The 11,050-nt window shown below is 38.3% G+C and overlaps 1 long non-coding RNA gene across 1 annotated transcript in view; it reads left to right on the plus strand.

Moving 5' to 3' along the window:
- LOC137145639 (uncharacterized) overlaps positions 1-10,106 on the plus strand; it is a 38,445-nt gene extending 28,339 nt beyond the window's left edge. Inside the window, exon 3 of the long non-coding RNA XR_010917698.1 lies at positions 9,596-10,106. This is a non-coding gene — a long non-coding RNA (uncharacterized lncRNA). The remainder of the gene's footprint in view (positions 1-9,595) is intronic.
- Positions 10,107-11,050: the final 944 nt, after the last annotated feature.

The following is an 11,050-nucleotide window of genomic DNA, read 5'->3' on the forward strand; positions in this document are numbered from 1 at the left end:
TGCTGTTGCACGTAGTGCCTGGGTAGTTTATCAGAATAAAAATATTGCTCAGAACTCATTAATATTGCTTTTCGGAATCCTAATTTCTCATTGCATATTACAGATAAACTATAAGAGTAACAGGGTACTGTAAACTGGGATTTATAGCAAGGAATAAACAGCCCTAACTTTTTAAAGCAGGTGGAAAAACAGAACAAATCTTTAAATTGAAAATTACAGACCAACTCTACTAATTTTATTCTTCAGGATACTTTATCAGGACATCATAATTGGTATTTTGGAACTGATTAAGAGTTCTGATCAATTTAATATTCCATCTCTGAACATGGCTGAGTCAGAAAGGCATACAACCAGGCTAGAGATGGCCCTTACCAAACTTTGGATTTGTATTCAAACTTTGCATGTTGGGATCTTCCCTACCCATATGCACATACAACTGAGCAATAAAACTCCATATTGTAGAGGAAATTTCTTCCTGACCCCAGATGGAGAGGAGCTTATCCCCTAAAGCATGAGGCTTGATAGCTGTTATAATATCTTTGCCAGTGCTATTGCAAGGATCACCTCAATATCCCTATCTCAGTGAATTCCGCAGGGTAACTATATTTCATAACAAAGTATTTTCTTTTATCGATCTTCACAACGTTACAATGGATAAATCTTGTTTAAAAGATAAGGTGCCAAATTCTTCCCTGGAGTAAGCCCATGGATGTCTAACACCAGGGATGAATATTCCTGAATCTCAGAAGTTATCAATAGCATATATGAAGAATAATTTCCAATGTTAGATTTTCAAGAGCAACTTCCATGTGCTTTCTATTCAATTTTACCCAGAAAACAATGAAAATAAACAAGCCTCATTAAAGTGTTACATTGTAGATGAAAACAAGTACGTGTTGTTCTCTTGAAATATTGACTCAAAATAGCAAGCCATTATAAAGTTTACCTGAGAAAAATAAATCAATTGGGCGCAAATCTTGAGCTCAGTAAATATCATACAGGCAATTTCAACACTGCATCAGATTTAAGCATGGAAGGATTACGTTTTTATCGGTAAATGTCAGTAAATGTTGATTTCACCACACACACACAAACCTATTAAACAATATTTTCATTGATGATTAAAATTTATAGATAGCCAAAGTAAGAAAAATGGTGCTTGGAAACTTATCAGAGTTGGATTTTAAGGCAATTCACTTTGTCAATTTTGACATGTGATGTTTAGAATTTGTATTTTAAACTTTAACTTTTTGAATCTCAACATCCATTGTCATCATTAAATAAATGTCTGACCCCCTAAATTTCCTATGATTGTTACATTTTAAATAAATAATAATTGAAAAAAGGTTAAAACCCATAATTTTGCACCTTGAAAATTTAAATAGCTAAAAATAGGAAAAATGCTTAAAATAAATATTGATATTCTCCAGCAAACTGATTTTTTTTTAACTATAAATCTGCCAAGACTAATTGTATTACAAGAAATTTATGAATACAAAGTATTGCCATAGCTACTTTGCTACTGCTGCTTTCATTTTCTCCTTTATGCATTATCAAAATATGGCAGTTCAATTAAATATGTTAGTATTGCAAAGCCAGAAACTGAACAAGAATCAGCAAATCAGATTCATAGTATCCTATAAAAGCAGAATGTAAACCACATTTACCACTGTTGGGTTAAAAGAGAAATGGTGCAAAGGGAATGTGCATTGTGCTATATGTTCAAAGATTCACTTCATTTAGAATAATAATAACCAGTATATCTGGAACTGGCAGGACTGCCTGTAGTGAAGGTTGTCTGACAATTCCCATTATAAGACCCTGTTTTCAAGCGATTATCACTGTGCTGAACTTTAACTATTAGGGCTGAAGTTTTCCATTCAGACTGACTTTTTTGAAAACTTTTAACAAAACCAATTCAGCTGTTTCTGCAATGAGATTAGGAATAAATATATTATTTTGCCCTTGTTAAAAAAAATTACAACAGTTGTTTATAGCTCTAGCAACTGAATGCTTTGCTGTAGGAACTTGAAATTTTTTTTGGGGGGGGGGGGGAAGAGAAGGGTTGCTCTGGTGTAAGGTGTGTGTGTGTGTTTGCCTGTGGAAAAACTACTCACAGTTGATTGAGTTACAAATCTTTTAAATATCTCAGTTCACACATGCTCAGTAGAGTTTGGTATCTAAATTCTCTTCATCCATTTCTCCTGAGTATGGTCCAGACCAGGGCAGCATGGGCTGAGCAGAACTTTCCCTATGATTGCTGCTTCTGGGGGCTGTTGAGGCCCTGGAATAGAGCTTTTCCTGTGCTTTCAGCGTGTTTACTGCTGGTGCCCAGGCAGTGTGGAGGAGGAAACTGCCTGAGTTAAACTGCCTGACAAGGAGCAGACCGGGGGGATGGGGTGGTAGTAGGAGTGAACTGGGTCTGGGAGCAGGTGGGACAAGGAGCCCAAAACTGAGAGCTGTGATGGGCTGATGGGGGACAGTGGGAAGCATTGTAAGGGGGAGGACAGTTGAGATTGGACAAGGAGATGGCACTTGGAGGAAGACTCTTTTTTTCACTGCCCATACTGGATCGACTTTGTAAACAGAGATCTCCATGCACCTTTTATCAGTGCTAAATTCACTGAATTATTTTTAAGTGATCTAATTTAGCTATTAACACTTTTTCTATTATTCATGGCTCAAATCAAAGAGGACTGTCTGTTAACAACAGATGAAACTGCAGCGTAAAAGTTAGTGACATATTGGAAGCTTCAGCAATGGTGAAGATATCCTCAGCTGTGATTTGTTTGTACATTGTTTTCAGAATCAAGTTTTCTTCTCCTTACTCAGAGAAATGAGATTTTAATACAGCGTATCTGGCCATCCCTTATCTATATACTCCTGCCCTGAAAAATTTACCACATCTAAAATGAATAAAGATCAAATCTTGAGCCTGAGGCAAGCATCTCATTACAAACCCTTCAGAGGATTAGGCATGTTGGGAGTGGTATGGAGTGTTAGCGACCCAGTAGGAGACATTGTACCCCATGCAGGCACATACAATCACATCCTCAGCTCCACTGAACTCAATGTAGCTATGCCAATTTACATCAGCTGAGGTTCTGACTGTTGTATTAATTTAGATGGATTCTATGGGCCTAAAGAGTCAAAGGTGTTAATGTAGCCCTGTCACTGTCCAACATTAAACAGTGTTGCACAAGATTTGGGGTTTGGTATACAGATACATCCATCTGTTTAGTATCACGGCAAACGCACCATTAAGAATCCTTATAATCTTTTATTAAAGATATAGAAAAACAGTTGAAGCACTTGAAATGTAAATAATTAGGTAAGGCTTTGATTTTGAAAACAACCCTTTTTTTCCTTTTCCCTTTAGCTGGAGAGAATCTGTAGAAGGATCCCCATCTTTCACCCCAAACCACTACCACCCTTTTTTGACAACCTCTTAGGTGGTAGTAACAGTTCTTTTTTTTTTTGGGGGGGGGGAGTCGAGTTAGTTGTTGCTGTTGTTTAAAGTCTGGTCCTGTTTTTTTTTCCAATAAGATAAAACAAAAACACACAAAAGGTGGAGAGACAAGAACAGCAAAGACAGAAAATGCAGCTTCTGTCTCTGGGGTTGACTTTCACTTGCAACCTCACTGCTGAAAATATACAGGCATGGCACACACTCTGTCAGCCACTCCGAGACCTAGTGAACTTGTGTCAGCATCAGACTATTTAGGCCATTTCTTTTAGTTGTTTCTTTCTGGTCACAGGCTTACTACTGTGTTGCAAAATGTACTCTGTTGGCTAGCTAATCTATACTCTTATTAGACAAAGGGGAAAAGGAGAGAGCTAGGAAAGAGAAAAAATAAGATAGGGGAAATTCAAAGGACACAATGGTGAATGGGGAGAGACAAAGTCTCTCATCCCAGGTGGTGTTCACGTGTTAGCCTGTGGTGGTGGTGAAGTCATCTGGGTCCCTCTCCCTGGCTGATCTGGTCAGGACACTTGCCAGGATCAGGAAGGTGAAGGTCCAGGAGATGGCAGGTGGCAGCCAAGACGGTGAAGCTTGGCCAATTTTTCTCCCATTGTCTTTGTTTAAGGACCATAAAAGGGAGTGATGTTTGGAATAGCCTATCCTCCCATTAATATCTCCATCAATTAGGCCTAATTTCCAATACGCCAATTTTAGATACGCCAAACATTAAGATATTATATGATGTGCCGGATAGAGTAGTGAAAAATAGGGAAATTGATGGAAACTAATATTATGATTACATGAAATATTACGTATAAAAGGGGAATCAATGAGAAGTGATTCAGCTTTTGGTAAAATTTTAACTTTAATGATAGGGTTTACCTCATACAAAATTCTGTTGGGGAGAGCAAGGGATTGCATTCATCCTGATTTTTTTATATTTAAATGACAAAGTGAAGGAAGCTAATATTAGTAATCAAGCATGCTTATGCATCAAGTTAGCGAAATACACTTCCGCTAAAAGAGAAGCGGGGGAAGGAACTGAAACTGAACATTGTGTTTATAAACGCACTTGATCATAACGTGGAATAATCAAATGTAACACTAAAAATGCACAAACTCTGCTCAGCTATGTGTACGACGGACCCACCATTTTTGTTATAACAAGAATAGGTATGGAATATTATACGGCTATTCTGTCATGCTGGAGAATCACAGTTCTTGAAGTGAGATGCATTGTGTAATGGACTGTGTCTTTGTCTTTTGCTAACATGTATAGCTCAGAGACTTTGACTTCCAGGCAGGCCCAGAGGCCCAGAATCCCATCTCAAGCAAATACACAGGCCTAAATACTTACAAAAACTTACATTATATACTTATACCCTAACAGAAAGGCCCACAGGAAGTGGTGGTAAGTGCAGAGGTAAGTTGCTGACCAGAGCAAACCAGCCAGTGTTCAAGGCGTATCCCAAGATGGCCAATATTTATTATTGTTGTGGTAGATGCAAATCCCATTGTACTAGGCAGTGTAAAAACATAAAGCACAAAGGTGACTAGGCTTTGTAATCCGAGAGAGCTATTTGAAGTTGCTATAGGGATATATATAATATGGTAAAATTTTCAAAGTCACCTAAGTGATTTAGGAGTAGAAATATATGAGAACCAGAATTTTCCTCTATGGCAAATTTTGCATTTGTGTGTGTGTGGGGGGAGGGGTTCTCAAATGGAAACATATATATGAATTTCAAAATTGTTCACAGGAGGGACACTTTGAAAAAATTACTTCAAAAGAATAGAAATTGAATTTTTTGAAAATTGCCAGTCTGACCTCCCTAGAGTCCCTGGGGAGCCAGGGCATGGAAAATGTTAATTTTGACAAATCAATATTTTCCAAAGGAAAACCATTCCATGGGCTATTTCCCTATCAGCTCTACTTAGGAGCCATTGATTAAAATTTTCAAAAGCACCCAAGTCTCATTTTTAAAAGTGACGTAGGTCCAGCTCCTCAAAAGTATTTAGGTACCGAATGCCGATTGATTTCACTCTTGCCTAAACACTTAAGAGCCAAATCCCATTGAATTTCAATTCTAACTCACTTAGGACTTTCGAAAATTGCATTTCTAATGCATGCTGAGATTAGAAAGAGAATTATAGGCCTGTGGTACACCTTTACCTGTGTCTTTTGACTGGGCTGTTTTATTACAAAGCTCAGTGCTTTTTTCTTTGATTACTTAGTATTCAGTGAAGTGGTGTAGGTTGATCTCTCTGTTTGGAAGCTAGTATCTTACCAGTTAGGTTCATTTGCAGTTCAAAGCCATGCTGCCAATTGCCATGATAACTTTTAAATCTCTGACAGAGGTGGTGAGTACTTTCTGAATCAAAGAAGCAAAATGTAGAAATGCTGACAGCTGGCATGTAGCTTCCACTACACACCCTTGCACTGATCCTGTCCTGTCTTTCCTTGTCTTGCCTTACTCTGTACCTTTCAAATGATGCACTTTTATCTATTCCTTATCCTTTACTGTGAGGAAATGATCTATGCTGATCCAATCAGATCTTTGTGCAGAAAAGGTTCGGAGAGCACTTTCATCTAGTTCTCATAGAGCTTCCCCAGTGAAGTGTGTGTGCTTCAATCCTATCTGCCTAAATAACCCCAAAACTGTTTTAGGTACTTACATTGCCCCCATTATCAAGGTACACAAATACTTGCCAGCCTTTCATGTATTCATTCTCACAACACCCTTATGAGGTGGGGAAGTGCTATCATTCCCATTCTACAGATGGGGGACGGAGACACAGAGACTAAGTGGCTTGTTCAGGATTACACTGGACGTCTGTGGCAGAGCAGGGTCTTGAATCCAAGATTCCCAAAGCCTAGGCCAGACCCATAATCACCAGACTGTCCTTCTCAAAAATACATCTTTTTAGTGACTGTGACAACAACTTGCTGCCTAAATGCCCCTCATTGCAAGTGGGGATTGTGGAATCCTATTTGCAGTTACATCCCTCACAAACCTGATATTGTGTTTTTATGATTATCATCACATGTGCTTTTACATCAGGAAAGGATGGATGAATGAAGAGGAGTCCTGAAATGTACATAAAAATCAATCTGACATTTTATCCTTCTTACCAGTAATAATTTACAATTATGTTCTTTAGGATGAGTCTTGGTCACATATTAGGACAAGGGCATGCTTAGAAGTTTTTGTCTGGTTTTCCTCTTGCATAGGGTCCCACAGGGACCCAGTGAAGGCAATGGGAGTTCAGCCACTGGGCTTTGGATTGGATCTTGTGACAGAATGTAGTGTCACATAGAGGGAGGGAGAAGAGGGGAGAAAAAAACCCGAGCAGTTGTAGGTGGTCCAGTTGGCTTTAAACAACTACAATATCCCCAGAGGCTTCTGGGAGTGGGAGGGTTTTGGGTCCTATATAAGGCAGACCAAGTTCAGCCCATAGGAAGACTCAGCTCCTGGAAGGATGTGCTATTGCTTCCTGAGAGATAGTGTGGTAAAAGCTGGGAGTGTGGAGCCTATCAAGTAGACCAAGAACGCTAGATTGGAGCACAGCAGAGTACAGGAGAATGTGACAGATCCTTAGAAAGGAAGGTACTGAACCAGGGAAAATTTGGGCATAGGCTGAGTCTGAACCCCTGTAAAAGACTTGAAGTTTGGGTTTCCCAAAAGGGAGAAAGAAGACTTTAAATGCACTTGAGAAACACAGAGCCTGCAAAACTTAAGGATTCTGGAACTGAAAGTAAAATGAGTGTAAAACTCTGTTAAAACAAATATGGATACATCTCTATTTTAAAGATTGCTCTGTTCTTTGGCTTCCTTCCCCACACACTTCTGTGGTGATAATGTCATCCTGATGACAGACCCATAATACATGGTGAGAGCACCCTCTGTTTATAGTATTTTGTCATGGTGATATCCTGTGTGGATTTGCACAGAAAGAACAGTCCGCCATAAATCTACTGTAAGAACTATGAGGTGGAAGCAGACAACTTAATCTGTTTCTATTTAAAATAGTTTGCTTCTGACCTATAGCTGGTGTGTATTTATTTCAATTACAATCTGAGCACGACCCATATAGCTTTCACTGTTTGTAGATTGCGTTGACCTGACACACGACTTTTGGGTTATTCTTATTCTCAGATTAGTTTTCCCTAGTTTTTAATGCCTCTTCTTTTCCTGCAAGGTACACAATTAAGTAGAGTGTTTTGGAAGATCAGCAGGTGATTAAATCCATTAGCTGTTCATATTTGAATGATCTACATATAGATAACTATTTGCTGAAGGCGACTCACAGCAATGGAAAATGAAACATAATTGATAGTGATGTAATTGCTATTATTATTTTATTTATAACAAAGTTGAATGGCATTTATTTTTCTTGCTTGGAGGCAATGATCACATTATTGACTGACTTTTATGTCCTTTTTGAAAAAAGTGAAATTTTTCTGGATAGCCTTACCTAATTCCATAATATGTACATGTTTTCCCTAATTATATATAAAACCATTTAAAAAAAAAAGCCTGATACAGGAACCACCTTCAATGCTATTATAGTCGTATAGTCTTAATTTGCCATTATGTTGCACTAAATTAAGAAGGAAAGCATTGTTAGTGTTATGTGAACCATGAGGTAACGCATTTGAAACCTTGCCTATTCCTTAAACACTAAGTGCAAACATTGAATTTTGAAATAAGAGAAGTGTGGTGACTTCTTACTCATGATAAGAGGACTGCAACCTAAACTGATGGTGTTTAGTAAGTGACCATCACTTCCACCACACTTAGGTTCACTGGTAAGCAGTACTAAAGGAAATGTGAACAGCTGCCAAGCTGCAGTCTCATGCTAAAGGAAACTAGCATACAGAAAGTTGACTTAAAAAGCACATTCATTTATGGTTGAATCTTTGTGTTAGCTAGCTATAAAAAGTATAGACACGATTGTTATCAAGGGAGATGAAAATTAAACGTTTAATAGGAGAATGGTACAGAAGATGAACAGATGGGTCTGCTAATGGTGGTAGAAGTAGAGGATCTCTCCCAGTATATGGGGACTTTCTGGGAGGGTCAGGCCAGTGCAGTGGGTCCTACACAACCTTCTACCAGCCTCCAGCTCAGGAGGAATATTTGAAGGAAAGGCATTATGGCTGGAGCCATCTATTCCCTGGCAACCTATAACTGCCACAATGGTGCTTTGGGTTCATAAGCAGCTGAGCATAAAATAGTACAGTTTTGAGGATGCTCAGCTTGTGGTGGTGTGCACAGTTCCCAGGGTCAGAGATCACCAAAACTTTATTTTTTTGGGGTGGGGAATAAAGATGTCTTAATGCCCCCTTTCACCATGAGGTGCAACTTGGATGCAGCTGAGGATCTTGGCCCTAATGAGCAATGGGGTGGGGATCCAGGAGTGCAACTTGTGTCATATCTACAGAAAGATCCTATTTATGCAAAAGTGCTTTTTTTTCCATTTAGACACTAGGAACTGACTTCAATTTCTGACTCTTGTAAGACACATCACCAAACAGACATCAGATGGTGATATCTCTGTTGCCCCCATCTAAGGTGGATTTGAATTAATAATCTTAGAGGCGAAAGGTGCAATAGCTCAGTGGCTGGACTATACAATTCTACTGTTTTCCCCAACATTGACAGGTATACTCCTTCTCAATGGGATGTGCCAACTAATCTAAAAGGGAGCTGTGTCATGCAAAGACTATACAATATGGCCCTTCCTTTTCCTCTATGAAGGGAAGAAACCATACCTGCAAGTCACATTTAACATGATCACTCCCTCCCCAAAAATTGATTATAAAAAGCATAATGGAAAATACTGTGTGAGTAGTTTTTTTTTCTCTTTGCACTGAAGACTCTGCCACACTTTATAAGTGCTTTCCTTTGAGATAATCTCTCTTCAGTCTGTTGTTTAATTTTTATTTCAGGGAACCAACAGTGTTTTGTAGGAAGAAATCAAAAGTGGGAGCATTATGATTTCAATGTAAAATAAACTATGAAAACAAACCACATAGGAGAGAACAGCCCTCACTCAGAACAGTCTTCTTATTCAGGTTTCTTTTGATTAAAACTATTCCGATCACTCAAAGTTTTGTTATCTTCATAGATCAATACTTCCTGGGACCACTGGACCTGAAAGAAGAAGATAGCATACTTTCAATGTATATATGCTGTTGCTACTGCTTGGGACTTTGAATTTTACTCTCCAAAAGTGACATTGTTCTCTGCATCTATTAGAAACAGAATAACAAAAAAAAAAAAAAAAAAAAAAAAAAAAAAGTTTTTAGATCATAGTCTCCAAATTGCAATAAAACTACCAAATATTTTCAAATGATCTGCATAAAACTTTGCTTCTGGAGCGGAGAATTTGGGCCAGATGCTCAAAAGCTGAGTTCTCTCTGTAGGTCTGTGCTTCCTGTCAGATGGTCTAAGTGCGCTAAGGCACTGAAAGGCTAGTTGCAAGCCTTTCTAAACCCTGGAATATAACTGACCAATCCAAAGGGTTTGCTCTAGCTGTGTGCCCTTTGAACCCAAAGGAAAATGAAAGGTGCTCAGCACCTGTCTGGATCAGGCCATAAAGTAGCTAATTTTGGGGCACAAATGACCACAAAATGGAAGGCTGAATTGAAAAAGTGGCTTTTTTAAATCTGCAAAGTATATTTCTACTTTTTCCATTCAATAGTGACATAACTCACAGCATCAGTTTTATATTGAAATGCCAATAATCACTCTGTTCATGAACCACTATAGCACAAAAGTCCACAGAGATAGCATATAATTTTATCTCACTTTTTCATCTGTGTTTAGCAATCTATTTTCTTTACATATGTTCACTTTGCAAACGCAAGAAACATTCTGTAGGTCTTAACATCAATTATCATGGTGGAGGAGAGGAATGAAACACCCACAAGGGGGAAAAGAGCTTTGCCCTTGATCTTGCAGCTTTCAATGTGAACAAGTGTCTAACATTGTAAACATAATAATGAAGACAAAAAGCAAACAGTTGTTTGGCAGCAAGTGCTTGCTTTTCTTTTAATATTTGGTGACTGCACTTACATTTGGAGCATATTGTGAAGATAATGAATTTGTCCATGTTGAATACAGATCATCAAGACGTAAAATCCATGGTTATAATTTGTTTTTAGTAAAGTGGCAACAAAACAACTCTGTATTTATCTAGTCTTTTTACTCTGGTATAGAGTTAAATGAAGTAAAAATCTTAAATGAACCAAACTGTACCACAGACTCTCCATGCTTGAATAAAAAGAATATAGCAGTAGGGATATACTACCGATCACCGGACCAGAATGGTGATAGTGACTGTGTAATACTCAGAGAGATTAGAGAGGCTATAAAAATAAAAAACAGCAATAATGGGTGATTTCAACTATCCCCATATTGATGGGATACATGTCATTCAGGATGGGATGCAGAGATAAAATATTTTGCACTTTAAATGACTATTCTTGGAGCAGCTAGTCCTGGAACCCACAAGAGAGGAGGCAATTCTTGATTTAGACCTAAGTGGAGTTGAAGATCTGGTCCAAAAGGGGAATGTAGC

This window comes from Emydura macquarii, unplaced genomic scaffold (genome assembly GCF_026122565.2).
Source record: "Emydura macquarii macquarii isolate MOO-44397 ecotype Brisbane River unplaced genomic scaffold, CSIRO-AGI_Emac_v2 contig_3603, whole genome shotgun sequence".
NCBI lineage: Eukaryota > Metazoa > Chordata > Testudines > Chelidae > Emydura > Emydura macquarii.